The sequence below is a fragment of the Herpailurus yagouaroundi genome, unplaced genomic scaffold (assembly GCF_014898765.1).
Source record: "Herpailurus yagouaroundi ecotype Mexico unplaced genomic scaffold, PumYag 197, whole genome shotgun sequence".
Lineage (NCBI taxonomy): Eukaryota > Metazoa > Chordata > Mammalia > Carnivora > Felidae > Herpailurus > Herpailurus yagouaroundi.
The window spans coordinates 15,577,919-15,590,288 of NW_024412428.1; the positions used below are offsets into that span (position 1 = coordinate 15,577,919).

At 36.4% G+C, this 12,370-nt stretch overlaps 1 long non-coding RNA gene across 1 annotated transcript in view; it reads left to right on the plus strand.

Moving 5' to 3' along the window:
- The window catches only part of LOC121012869 (uncharacterized), a 194,151-nt gene that overhangs the window by 95,870 nt on the left and 85,911 nt on the right, over positions 1-12,370 (plus strand). The window lies entirely within an intron of this gene.

A 12,370-nucleotide genomic window follows, 5' to 3' on the forward strand; every position in this document is an offset into this window, starting at 1 on the left:
GATGTTACCTTCTTACTAGTAGGTGTCAGGACTTGACTACAGAGAATTCTTTCACTCAGAACCTGAAGGGATAGTATACTCTGTCATGGTTACAGTAGAGTCGATACACATTTTTTTGTTGTTAAAAGTAAACAAAAGGCACTCTGTAAATGTATTCAGGTTTCTAGGAGTGAGAGAATTCTGGAGGAATGATTTGCCATCAAACTTTTAACAATTTAAGCTATACAGAATTGCTAAATATATGCTCAGAAAAGGTAATGATCTTGGCCAATATGCTTTACATTTTGCGAACTTATATGTAGCAAACCAGTGCAATTATAACTTTCTGTTAACTCAATTGGTGCAATCTGTCTTCAAAATAAGAACTTTATTCATTTATTCTCAGCATGTGTGGAGATCCATCACACACATTTCCCTTGCTTTAAGCCCTATGATTAGTAGCAAAAGACTTTGGATTGTAACAATATAGGAATATATGTAAGTTATGAAGCATAAAAAAGAACACATTCACAATTTACATTTTTAAAGGCACATGGAATGCACTCACCAATTCAATATGGATGAGGTTTGGGCTACAAAGTGAATCTTTTAGGGACGCCTGAGTGTCTCATTTGGTTAAGGGGCTGACAATTGATTTCAGCTCAGGTCATGATCTCATGTTTGTGGTTTGAGCCTGTGTTGGGTTCTGCACTCACAGCATGCAGACTGCTTGGGATTCTGTCCCTCCCTCCCTGCCCTTCCCTTGCTCACACTCTCCCTCTCTCTCAAAATCAATAAACATTAAAAAAAATAAAGTGAATCTTTTAATCTTTTCAAGTCAACGCCTAAGATATATTTATTATAAGTGTGTGAGATAAATTCTTTCCTTTGGGTACATTCTAGTAAGATATCTGATAAGGTGTTTGATTCTGTTGGGAGAAACAACAATTTAAACAAGAAAAGAGGATGAAGCTACAAATTGAATTGAACTTAAAAAAAAAGTGAGGGGTAAATAGTAAGTGATTCTTTCTTGCCTTAGCGAGAAAACAGCACCTCATTGTTGGCTGTGGTTGAATGCTTTCTTCTTTTTTTTTTTTTTTAATTTTTTTTTTCAACGTTTATTTATTTTTTGGGACAGAGAGAGACAGAGCATGAATGGGGGAGGGGCAGAGAGAGAGGGAGACACAGAATCGGAAACAGGCTCCAGGCTCCGAGCCATCAGCCCAGAGCCCGACGCGGGGCTCGATCTCACGGACCGAGAGATCATGACCTGGCTGAAGTCGGCCGCTTAACCGACTGCGCCACCCAGGCGCCCCTGAATGCTTTCTTCTTAGGTGCCTGTATTGTGGAGACCTGGCTTTCAAGACAGACCTTGTTTGGTGCTTAGGATGTGAATGGGCGTCAGGTACCTCCTATATTTGGTACCAAAAGAGGTTCCTCATAAGGTTTTTAAGGTGAAAACACAAGTATCTTCTATGGAGAAACTAATACTAAGAACTGTCCTTTATGCTCAGATTATTATCTTTGTAGTCTTTGGTATATATATATATATATATATATATATATATATATATATATATATATAAAATATATAATGAGATATCACCTCACATCTGTCAGAGTGACTAAGAACACAAGAAACAGTAACTGTTGGTGAAGATGTGGAGAGAAGGAACCCTTGTGCACTGTAGATGGGAATGCCATTTTCTGAAGGTCAGTAGCATTCAACATAGGTGCTTACCCCCTTTTCCCAAGTACACTTTCTTTACTTGAACACCACACTCACTCCCTCACATGCTCCTCTGCCTCCTTGGTTAGCTTCTCTTTTCCAACTTCTAATGGCAGACCCTCTCAGGGCTTAGTTCTTGGACCCCTTCTCCATCTTAATTTCTTTCTTTGGTGATTTCATCCAGACTTAAGACATTAAATGCCACCTGTATTCCAATGGCTGTCTCCCTGACAGAGCCATTGGACATAAACTATTCCACCCATCTCAACTGAGGGAAATTCTATACTTAAATTTCCTCCAGCCCTGAAACTCTTAGAGTCATTCCTATGTCCTCTCTTTTTCTCATACCTTATATCCAGTCTCTCAGGAAATGCCATTGCCTGTAACTTCAAAATAAATCCAGACTCCACCGCCTCTCACACGTCCACTGATTCCACCTTGATTTAGGCCACCATCAGATCTCACTTGGATTACTACAAAAGCTCCTAACTAATCTCCTGCTTCTATTCTTTTCCTACTGCAGTCTATTCTCAATAAAGCAACCAGATGGATTCTTTTACAACGTAAATCATATCAGACTTTTCAAAAGTCTCCAGAGGCTTCCAGTTTTACTAGAGAAATAATCAAATTTTCCTTATGGTGTCCTGCTGCCTCTCTTATCTCATTGTCTTAGTCACTTTATGTTGGCCTCTTTGTTTTCCTCTAACACATCAGGCATGTGCCCACCTCAGGGCCTTTACACAGACTCTTTTTGTTTGCCTGGAATAATTTAATCTCATTTCTTTTCAAGTCCTTTTTCACTCCCTCTTTTGCAAAAAAAGTAACTCTGATGACCCAATTTAAGATTACAATCTGCATTCCACATCGCTACCTCCTCTGCGTTTCTGTCTCCTTTCTCTGCTTTATGTTTTAAATGTCTTTCCATTTCATGCAGCAGTTTCTACCATACTCTCTAATTTACGTATTACATTTATTTTTTATTGGCACATACTAGAGACTTAGAAAATATTTGGTCAATGCACATGGAAAGAATATCTATACTGATCAGCATTCTTAAAGACAAGAAGGTTCACTCTAGATAATTTGAGGAGAATTAGTAGCTGGTTCTCTATTTTTGGTACAACCGTAATTAAAAAAAAAAAGTAGAAAATGACTTTTTTTGTAATTCCACACCGTAAAATTTTCTAGCTAAGAGAGCAACTGCTGCCATTACCCTGCCCCATGATCAGAAAGCAAACAAATAAGGAAACTGTTGGCACTGTTTGAGCCCAAGGAGAGCTAAACCCTTCTGTCACCATTCTTGCCAGAATATCTTGTCTCTTTCCTCATGACTGTCACTGTGGAAATGCCCACTTGGCCAAAACCTAGGTCTCAAGCACAGCCATAGCAGAAGGGCCATCTGATAAATGTAGCTTTCGTCTTTCCAGCCTTTCATCTTTGACCTTTTCAGGAAGTAATACTCCAAGGAAGTGAGTGGGTGTGCAGTAAGCCAATTACATTACATATGATAACCCACACTGTGGCTACTCAACATCAGTAGGGTCATTAACTCCCACATTTAAACCTCCAAATAACAATAGCAATGTTCTTTGCCTCCCCATAAGGCAACTTCCTCACAAAAGCACAAATGTACAGACCTTCTCCTCAATGTAGGAAATTCAAAATTTCATCAAACATTGCAACCATTTCTGAATGATCAGCTCTCTCCAAATTTAGTCTCATTACACTCTCATCATCCTATAAATATATATCCTATGATTATTATGATAAAGTGCTAGTAAAAACAGAGGGAAAGGAGAGAAATTTTTAATATATATAACTAAATATGTGACAGACTGGAAAGGAAAAAATAGCTTAATCTTTAGTGTTACAGCTGATCACAAGGCCATATAACTTGTAACTTTCTTCTTCTACTACATATTTCATGTTCCCTTGGCTCCTAGACAGCACTAGAAAGGACTCTCAAAGGATACATATATGTATATATTATAAAATATAAAAATATATATAAATATATAATATATATTATAAAATATTATACATATATAATGTCAACTCTATCATATTGGTTGTAAATATTTTTTTCATTTGTTCTTTTCTCTCTTGACTTTTTACTTCTAAGATTTAAATTATTAGTGAACAATATCTTGTATCTCTCTTTGTTTTTTTATACATTATTTTATACAACAATTTTACATTTGGCACCTTTTACTAATATAGTTTTTCTTTTTCTACCCCCAGTTTATAGTATTTCTTAATGATATAATTTTTAAATCTTTTAATCTATCTGGAATATATTTTGGGATCTGATCATGCTCTAACATATATTCTATTTCTATTCCAACACTTCTACTATATCTATTAGGTCAGTATCACTGGTTTAGATTTTTATTCATTTATAGGTTTAGATTTGTATTCATTCATTCATTCAATTAAAAATATTATACATGTTAATTATGGATGTTAGGTGATAAAGGTAATGAGAAGATATCTTTATTATTACATGCTAGCGATGGAAATGGCTAATAAGTAAGCAAGTAAAACACTTCTAAAAAGTAGATCAGTATGTCAGAGGAAATATGTGGGATGCAGTGATCTTTAAAAAGAAAAAAAAGATAATACAGAGAACATTCTTTTTTTTTTTTTTTAGTAACCAAGGTCTTTTATTTTTTTACAGCATTTTTAAGAATTTTTTTTTCAATATATGAAGTTTATTGTCAAATTGGTTTCCATACAACACCCAGTGCTCATCCCAAAAGGTGCCCTCCTCCATACCCATCACCCACCCTCCTCTCCCTCCCACCCTCCATCAACCCTCAGTTTAGAGAACATTCTTTAAATAGTAAGTTTAGGGAAGGTCTTTTATGAGAATGGCACATTTAAGCTGAGAATCTAAGTATAAAAAGGCAGCCACAATGAAGGAGCCAGATGAGGACAGCCTATTCTTCATGTCCTACGAGAAAAAGTCTGAGCAAAATTTCAGTGTGATGAGACCCCCCCCCCCACTAGAGGGCTAGAGGTTTAGGATATTAAGATAGAGTTAGAATATGTAGAGCCTTGTAGGCCACAGAAATTTTGGATCTGATCCTAAGTACAATAAGAAGGAAAGGTGTCCTTTTGGCTATTATTTAGAGAATTGATAGGAGAGCAAAGTTGGAAGTAGGGAGTCTCATTAGAAATTGACAGTTATTAGTGCTGTCTACCACATACAAGGGATGATTACACTTCTTGGCCCTCTTGTGGTTTGGAGAGACCATGTAACATTGTAGTCATTGAGTCATGGAAAGAATAACCATGTAAATCCCAGGCTGAAGCATTTAATTGCCAGTGTGAGAGCATCCAGTGTTCTCATTCATTCTGTCTATACAACGACTGGCAATGTTAGATGTGATGCCTGATCCATTTGTCTGGGACACAGAGTCCTGAGATATGCAGCAGAATCTTGGCCTATTTATAATGGACAAAAACGTGCCCCCGGTAAATCTTTATTGTTACAAGCCACTGAGATTTTGGGACCATTATTTTTTTTCCAGCTTTATTGAGGTATAATTGACAAATAAAATAGTAAGATATTTAAAGCATACAACATGATGATTTGATATACATATACATTGTGATAAGATTCTCAGGGCCTTTATTATAGCATAACCTAGTCCATCCTGGCTGAATACAAGTGACCATTACAATAGTCTAATTAGAAATGGTTGAGGCTTGAGCAAAATACTAGCAGTGAAGTAGAGAAGTTGACAGATTTAGCATTTGTTTCTGACTGATGGGTAATGCTTAGCAGTAAAATGTATGAGGCGAGAAAGGGAGGTATCAAAGAAAAATCCCATTTCTAACTTTAATTCATAGTGCCATTTACTGAGCTAGAGAGGGATAGACTTAGGCCGAGTATAACAGAGGGAAAGAAAGCAAAAAATTCTGTTTGGACAAGTTAAGCTTGAAATTTTCACATGTAACTGTCGGACAAGCAGCTGGATATGTGATTTTGGACCTGAGATCAAAAGTGATAGTGGTGTTTATAAAATTTGGAGATGTCTGAATATACATGATGTTCAGAGCTATTGAAATGAATAAGATTGCTCAGATGAAGGTTAGGAAGACACCCCAGAGCCAAGCCCTTAGGAACTCCAGCATTTAGCATTTGGTAGAAGAGAAGATGCAGGCAAAGGAGATTATGAAGGCAAGACTAGTGATTAGAAAATAAATACCAGGAAATTTAGTGTCCCTGAAGGGAAGAGAGGAGATCTTCAAAAACAAGGTGGGAGGTGGTGCATCATTGATTGTGTTGAATGCCTTGAGAAGTCAAGTAAGATGAGGAATAAGGAATGCTCACTGGGCAAGCCGCTGTAACCCTTGACAAGAACGTTTTTGAAGTAATGAGCATAGCGGCCAGACAGGAGTGGGTGAAAAGTAAATGCATGACCAGGAAGTAGAGACAATAGGAGGAGAGAAACATGAAGGGGGCAGATAGAGGGCAAGTTCTTGGAGGAGTCTGTGGGGAAAGAAAAGTTTTATTACGGCTGCTCTATAGTTTCAATAGGAAATAAAAAATATATTAGTTTTTTTTAAAGTATATTAGTATAATGATGGAAATGATCCAATCAAGATTGATATTTTGATATCTAGTAATTTAAGTATTCCTTCAATTCTTTTTCAAAAATGACTTCAGCCACATATCTTTTTCATCTTCTTTTACGTTCATTTGTGGGCTTTCTTTTAACCTTTGTTAATTCATTTTTTTGGCAAACCATGGCTAAGTCCAGAACTTCCCTTGGGTTTTTAATAATTGAACTCTTTCTGACCTGTTTAAAATTTTTGGCCATGAACTTGAATTGCCTTTTTTTTTTTTTTCATGTCAGTAGGCTTATCTGAGATACAGAGCTATGTGAAATTTTTTGTATTCTTAATATTCCATAAATTATAGTAAAACATTCATTTGCCATTACTTTCTTTAACAATTTGAAAGCAAAATGGAAAACATGAAACAAAAACTCTTTCAATACTTAAAAACATTTTAATATAAAATCAAACGTTGGTCAGGTTTTTATTAAAAATATATTTTTATATATCTATGTGCGTACCTATGTGTGTTTATCTTTAATTCCAGGAGTGAAATAGAGAGGTGAGTAATGCAGTTGAAAAAATACATTATCCTACATGGAGAGCCAGCCTAACTCAATTAGCAATTGCAGACAAATAAAATTAAATGATACTTTGAAATTCTAATTCCAGAAAAGGAGAATGATCAAAATTATCTTAATGAATGATTATAATTTTCACTTTCAAAATTATATTTCCAATTGGTCCTAAGAAATACTTTTGAATATTTTTTTCTACATGACTATTTGCCAGATCTAATAGTATATTTATTGCACTTTACTTTCAAAACTTCTCTTGTTTCCAAAGTAAGAACTCAGATGGTAACCATATTTTGTGAATTAAACTCGGTAGAGTTTATTTTCTTAAACAGTTGGTAGGAAAATAAAGGAACTGAACTTGGCCTTGCTTTAATATTTATTTTAATATGGAAAATCTCAGGAATGTACATTAAAGAAACTGTAAATATTTCATATATAAAAATCAATTACTTTTACTGCATATATATATGGTATTTATAATATTATAAATTTTCTGTTATGTTAGAGAGGCTGAGTATCATAATGTTTATTTGCCCAATTTGCTAATTCTAGGAATGTATGTATTTTAAACACTTAATGAGAAGAGTGCCATCTCTACTTTTGATTACAGATTTAATCTCCACAAGAGAATTAGTCTCAAGAATCAATAATCCGAATAACCTATCAAACACTAACATGTGAGAAAATGTATATAGGAAAGTAAATGCCTTTCACAGAATTCCCAAGGAAACATAGAGCCTTTATATAAATGTCCAAATGGACATCAGAGAGATTACTTTTCCCTCTCTCTAATGCTGCCCATGACTCCCTTCCCATGGAATTTGAAGAACACAGACCTGAAGTCGGGGATCTCTTCCCAGCTCTTCTGACGACTTGCTTTTGCACCTTCCAGATACTTGCCTTGTGTGTGCTTTAGATCCCCATATATTAGTGAGGAGAGGGATGAATGCAAATAACTTAAATCTAGGTAAAAAATACATTTATTGGAAGGCTAAATGGTCATTTCATAGAACCCAAAGTAAAATGCGGTAAGAACTGAGGAACTAAAACCAGGAAATTAAACGATTGGGAACTAAGGTATTTACTTTCCGCTTTTCTCTCCCTGTAGCCAAATGTCTGATCCTTGCTTCTTTTCTGTTTGATCTTTCTTCTCTCTCCCTCCATCTTGGCTCCACTAGTCAGTTTAGAAGCACATGGCCCAAACATGGGCATGCTTACTCAGATATCCTTATAAACCCCATACCCACAATGAAATGAACACACCTCTCCAACACCAATTCAAATTCCTGGGAGAGAAAATGGCCTAACTTAGGTCGTGTTTCTCCCTTTGGTCCCACCTATCGTAAGCAACGAACAGGAGGAAATAGAGTTACGCGGAACAGAGTATATTCAGCAGGGACTGAGGGAAGGCTCTCTGAGCCAGTTTTTTGCTAAAAAAGTAATATGGGTTGCAAAGAAATTGATTGGTGAAGGAAAAGTTTTGCACCTTTAGGATTCTTCTCCAGAACATTTAAAGATCTGTAAGTATAGGGGCGCCTGGGTGGCGCAGTCGGTTAAGCGTCCAACTTCAGCTCAGGTCACGATCTCGCGGTCCGTGAGTTCGAGCCCCGCGTCAGGCTCTGGGCTGATGGCTCGGAGCCTGGAGCCTGTTTCCGATTCTGTGTCTCCCTCTCTCTCTGCCCCTCCCCCGTTCATGCTCTGTCTCTCTGTCTCAAAATAAATAAACGTTAAAAAAATAATAAAAATAAAGATCTGTAAGTATAAATGGAGATTATGTGCAACATCGATTTCAAGATATATTTAAGTGTTTTAAATGCTGTATGTAGGTATCAATAATTTATTCGCTGGCTTGTTTGAGCTCCTCCCTGTACTTAATTTTTATTTTATTTTTACTTTTATTCAAGTAAAATTAACATACAGTGCTTTACTAATTTCAGGTGCACAATATAGTGATTCAACAGTTCTATACATTACTCAGCGCTCATCACGGATGAGTGTACTTTTAATCCCCTGCACCTATTTCACCCATCCTTCCACCTACCTCCCCTCTGGTAACCATCAGCCTTTCCTCAATAGTTAAGTGTCTATGTCTTCATTTGTCTCTTTTTTATTTTTTTTGTTTGTCTTGATTTTAAAGTTCCACATATGAGTGAAATCATATGATATTTATCTATCTCTGACTGATTTCACTTAACATTATACCCACTAGAGCCAGTCATGTTGCTGTGAATGACAAGATTTCATTCTTTTCATGACTGAGTAATCTTCCATTGAGTATATAAACCACCTCTTCTTTATCCATTAATCTACCAATGAACACTTGGGTGGCTTCCATAATTTCGCTGTTATAAATAATGCTGCAAAAAACACAGGGGTGCATATATTTTTTTGAATCAGTGTTTTCATACTCTTTGGGTAAATACCCAGTAGTAAGTACAATACTAGATCACATGATAATTCTATTTTTAATTTTATTTATTTATTTATTTATTTATTTAAAAAAATTTTTTTTCAACGTTTATTTATTTTTGAGACAGAGAGAGACAGAGCATGAATGGGGGAGGGGCAGAGAGAGAGGGAGACACAGAATCGGAAACAGGCCCCAGGCTCTGAGCCATCAGCCCAGAGCCTGATGCGGGGCTCGAACTCACGGACCGCGAGATCGTGACCTGGCTGAAGTCGGACGCTTAACCGACTGCGCCACCCAGGCGCCCCTCTATTTTTAATTTGTTGAGGAAACTCCATGCTGTTTTCCACAGTGGGGTCACCAGTTTGCATTTTACCAACAGTGCACAACTTATTGTTTCTTATGTTTCTGATTTTACCCATTCTGATTTAAAAATTATCTGAGGGTTATAAAGCTATTTAAAATAATCAAAGATGAAAATGTTGGTGGAAAGCTTTATATTTGTTTTTGTGTTGTTTTGTTTTTAATGCTGAAACAGATTTTTAATGGTATTATGGAGAGCTTTATATTTGAACTCAGATTTAACAGAACTTCATTCTAGTAGCTGGCATGTTGCACAGCTCTCATTATCCAAAAATGGGAAGCTTAGAAATTTGTTAAGTATATTTATATTTTTAATCTGGCCTTGAGATTAGAGGGAAATTTTTATGTGGATGTTTTCATACAGGACAAAATGAGTGATGTATCTGAAAATATTTTTACAATAATTAGAGATGGTTTATGTGAAAACTGAAGGTACAATATGAGCTCAAGCACAGCATGTTCTGTATTTGTGGTTTTATGGATATCTGGCATAATGTAGGAATAAAGTTTGGAGACTTTAAGGGTACAGTGCTGTTATAACGATCAGATATTTAGGTCATGTATTGACCACAAGTGGAGTCAGTGATTTGAGATGGACGTTTCTGGTAAGAAGCTACCGCAGGTAAACTAGAGATTCATGTTGGTTGTGTAGAAGGCAGAGATGATATTCTGATGTGGAAATTTTAGACCTGTTTTCTTATCTCTATAGAGAGGTATTCCATCTCTTCAGGAAGGTGGACCAGAAGAATTCCTGCAACCACATAGTATTTCCCCCAGTTGCAGTTTCGAGCCTTATAAGTGGTTAAAAAAAAAGAGGCACAATGTTTACATCTAAGTAATATCGAAATGCCTATATCTACCATAGCAGAAAGTTAATAGGGCTCTTGCAACACATTGATTTCCTGCTCTGTGTAGAACTGCAGAATTGCAAAGGCGTCCTCTAAATTATTACTGTGTTAACATTTGAACAACAGATGGTTTTCTATATAGCTACCATAGTGAATCTGTTAAAAACCACCACCACCACCACCACGATAATTATGGCATAATTTGATACTAGATGTTTTTCCAGACAAGAGTTAACATAAACATCTCACATTAATTAATCACTTTCTAAGTCCTTTACCTAAGTGAAAAACTTTATACAGACTATATAATTAGATTCTTACAGCAACAAGATTATTTTGTTACTCCGTTTTACAGAGGAGGTGAATAAAAACTTGCCTAATGTCTTACAAATTATAATTACAGGCCAGATACTTTAACTCTGGAGCCTAAATTCTCAGTCACTTAACTGTTTTACTTCCTGTGTCACCTACCTTTTGGATGGTTCTGGGACATGAAATTTCAAATACTGGTAACATTTTTATTTTCCTATTTGCTATAGCTGAAGAATGCATGAAAAACTGGTCTATTTAATGCTAAATAGATTAGGTACATATTAAAATGTGGTGTGTGTATGTGGAGGTGGTGGGGATGCGTTGTGGAATGTTTGGGGCAGGACATAGAGGAGGAAGACGCAGAAACTACAATTTATCCTTGTATTACTTTCTCTTAAAATAGAAATTAACTCTGGGGCGCCTGGGTGGCGCAGTCGGTTGAGCGTCCGACTTCAGCCAGGTCACGATCTCGCGGTCCGTGAGTTCGAGCCCCGCGTCGGGCTCTGGGCTGATGGCTCGGAGCCTGGAGCCTGTTTCAGATTCTGTGTCTCCCTCTCTCTGTGACCCTCCCCCGTTCATGCTCTGTCTCTCTCTGTCTCAAAAATAAATAAACGTTAAAATAGAAATTAACTCTAAAAATTAATCTTAAAATATATGAATATCTATGAAATTGAGGGTGCCTATCAGTGAAAATCTGTTGCTTTTTGGAATTTATTTATTTATGTATTGATTTATGTATGTATGTATTTATTTTATTTTTTGTATTATCAACAGGCTGTGAAGAGAAGTATTTGTATTACTGCACAGGGAAGCAAAGAGTATAATAATTATGAAGGTGGACCCCTGAAATCAGATTTCCTAGGGTCAAATCTTGGTTCTGCCAATATCTTAGCCCCTCTAAACCTTGGTTTCATCTTTTCTTCCCAGATCAAAGATGATGAAGAGTAAAAGAAGTAATGCACATGAGGGATTTATCACAGCATCAGTCATGTTTAGCTTTTATCATAGTGAGGAATTTTGATTTAATATCGGGAAGTTATTTCTGGTGACTTTTAAAAAGTCAACTTGTTAGGAAGGGTGGTTTTGGAGTCATTTTTGCAGGGTTTATTTAAAATCCAAATGCACTCCATAGTCTGAAATGACTGATGTGTGATTTTACCTGGACTTGGATGCGTATATCAGATGAGCTTCTGAGGTCGTCTTTAACTCTTGGGTCTGTTTCTCTTTTTCAAGTTACCTCTTTCATCCATTTTTGTTGTTTTCTCTTCAAAATATGATTGTGTAGGGGCACCTGGGTGGCTCAGTTGGATAATCGTCTGACTCTTGATTTTTGCTCTGGACATGATCTCACTCACAGGTGGGATTCAGCCGCATGCTGGGCTCTTTGCTAATAGAAGATCCTTTCTCTCCTCTCTTGAGATTCTTTCTCTCCTCTCTCTCTGCCCCTCCCCCTACTTGCACTCTCTCTCAAAATAAATAAACATTAAAAAAATTTGATTGTGTAATTCATTCCACTTCTATTAGCTAAAAAGAATATTTATTAATGCACATTCTCATAGACTTCTTTTGACCAGTTTCAGTTTGGGCT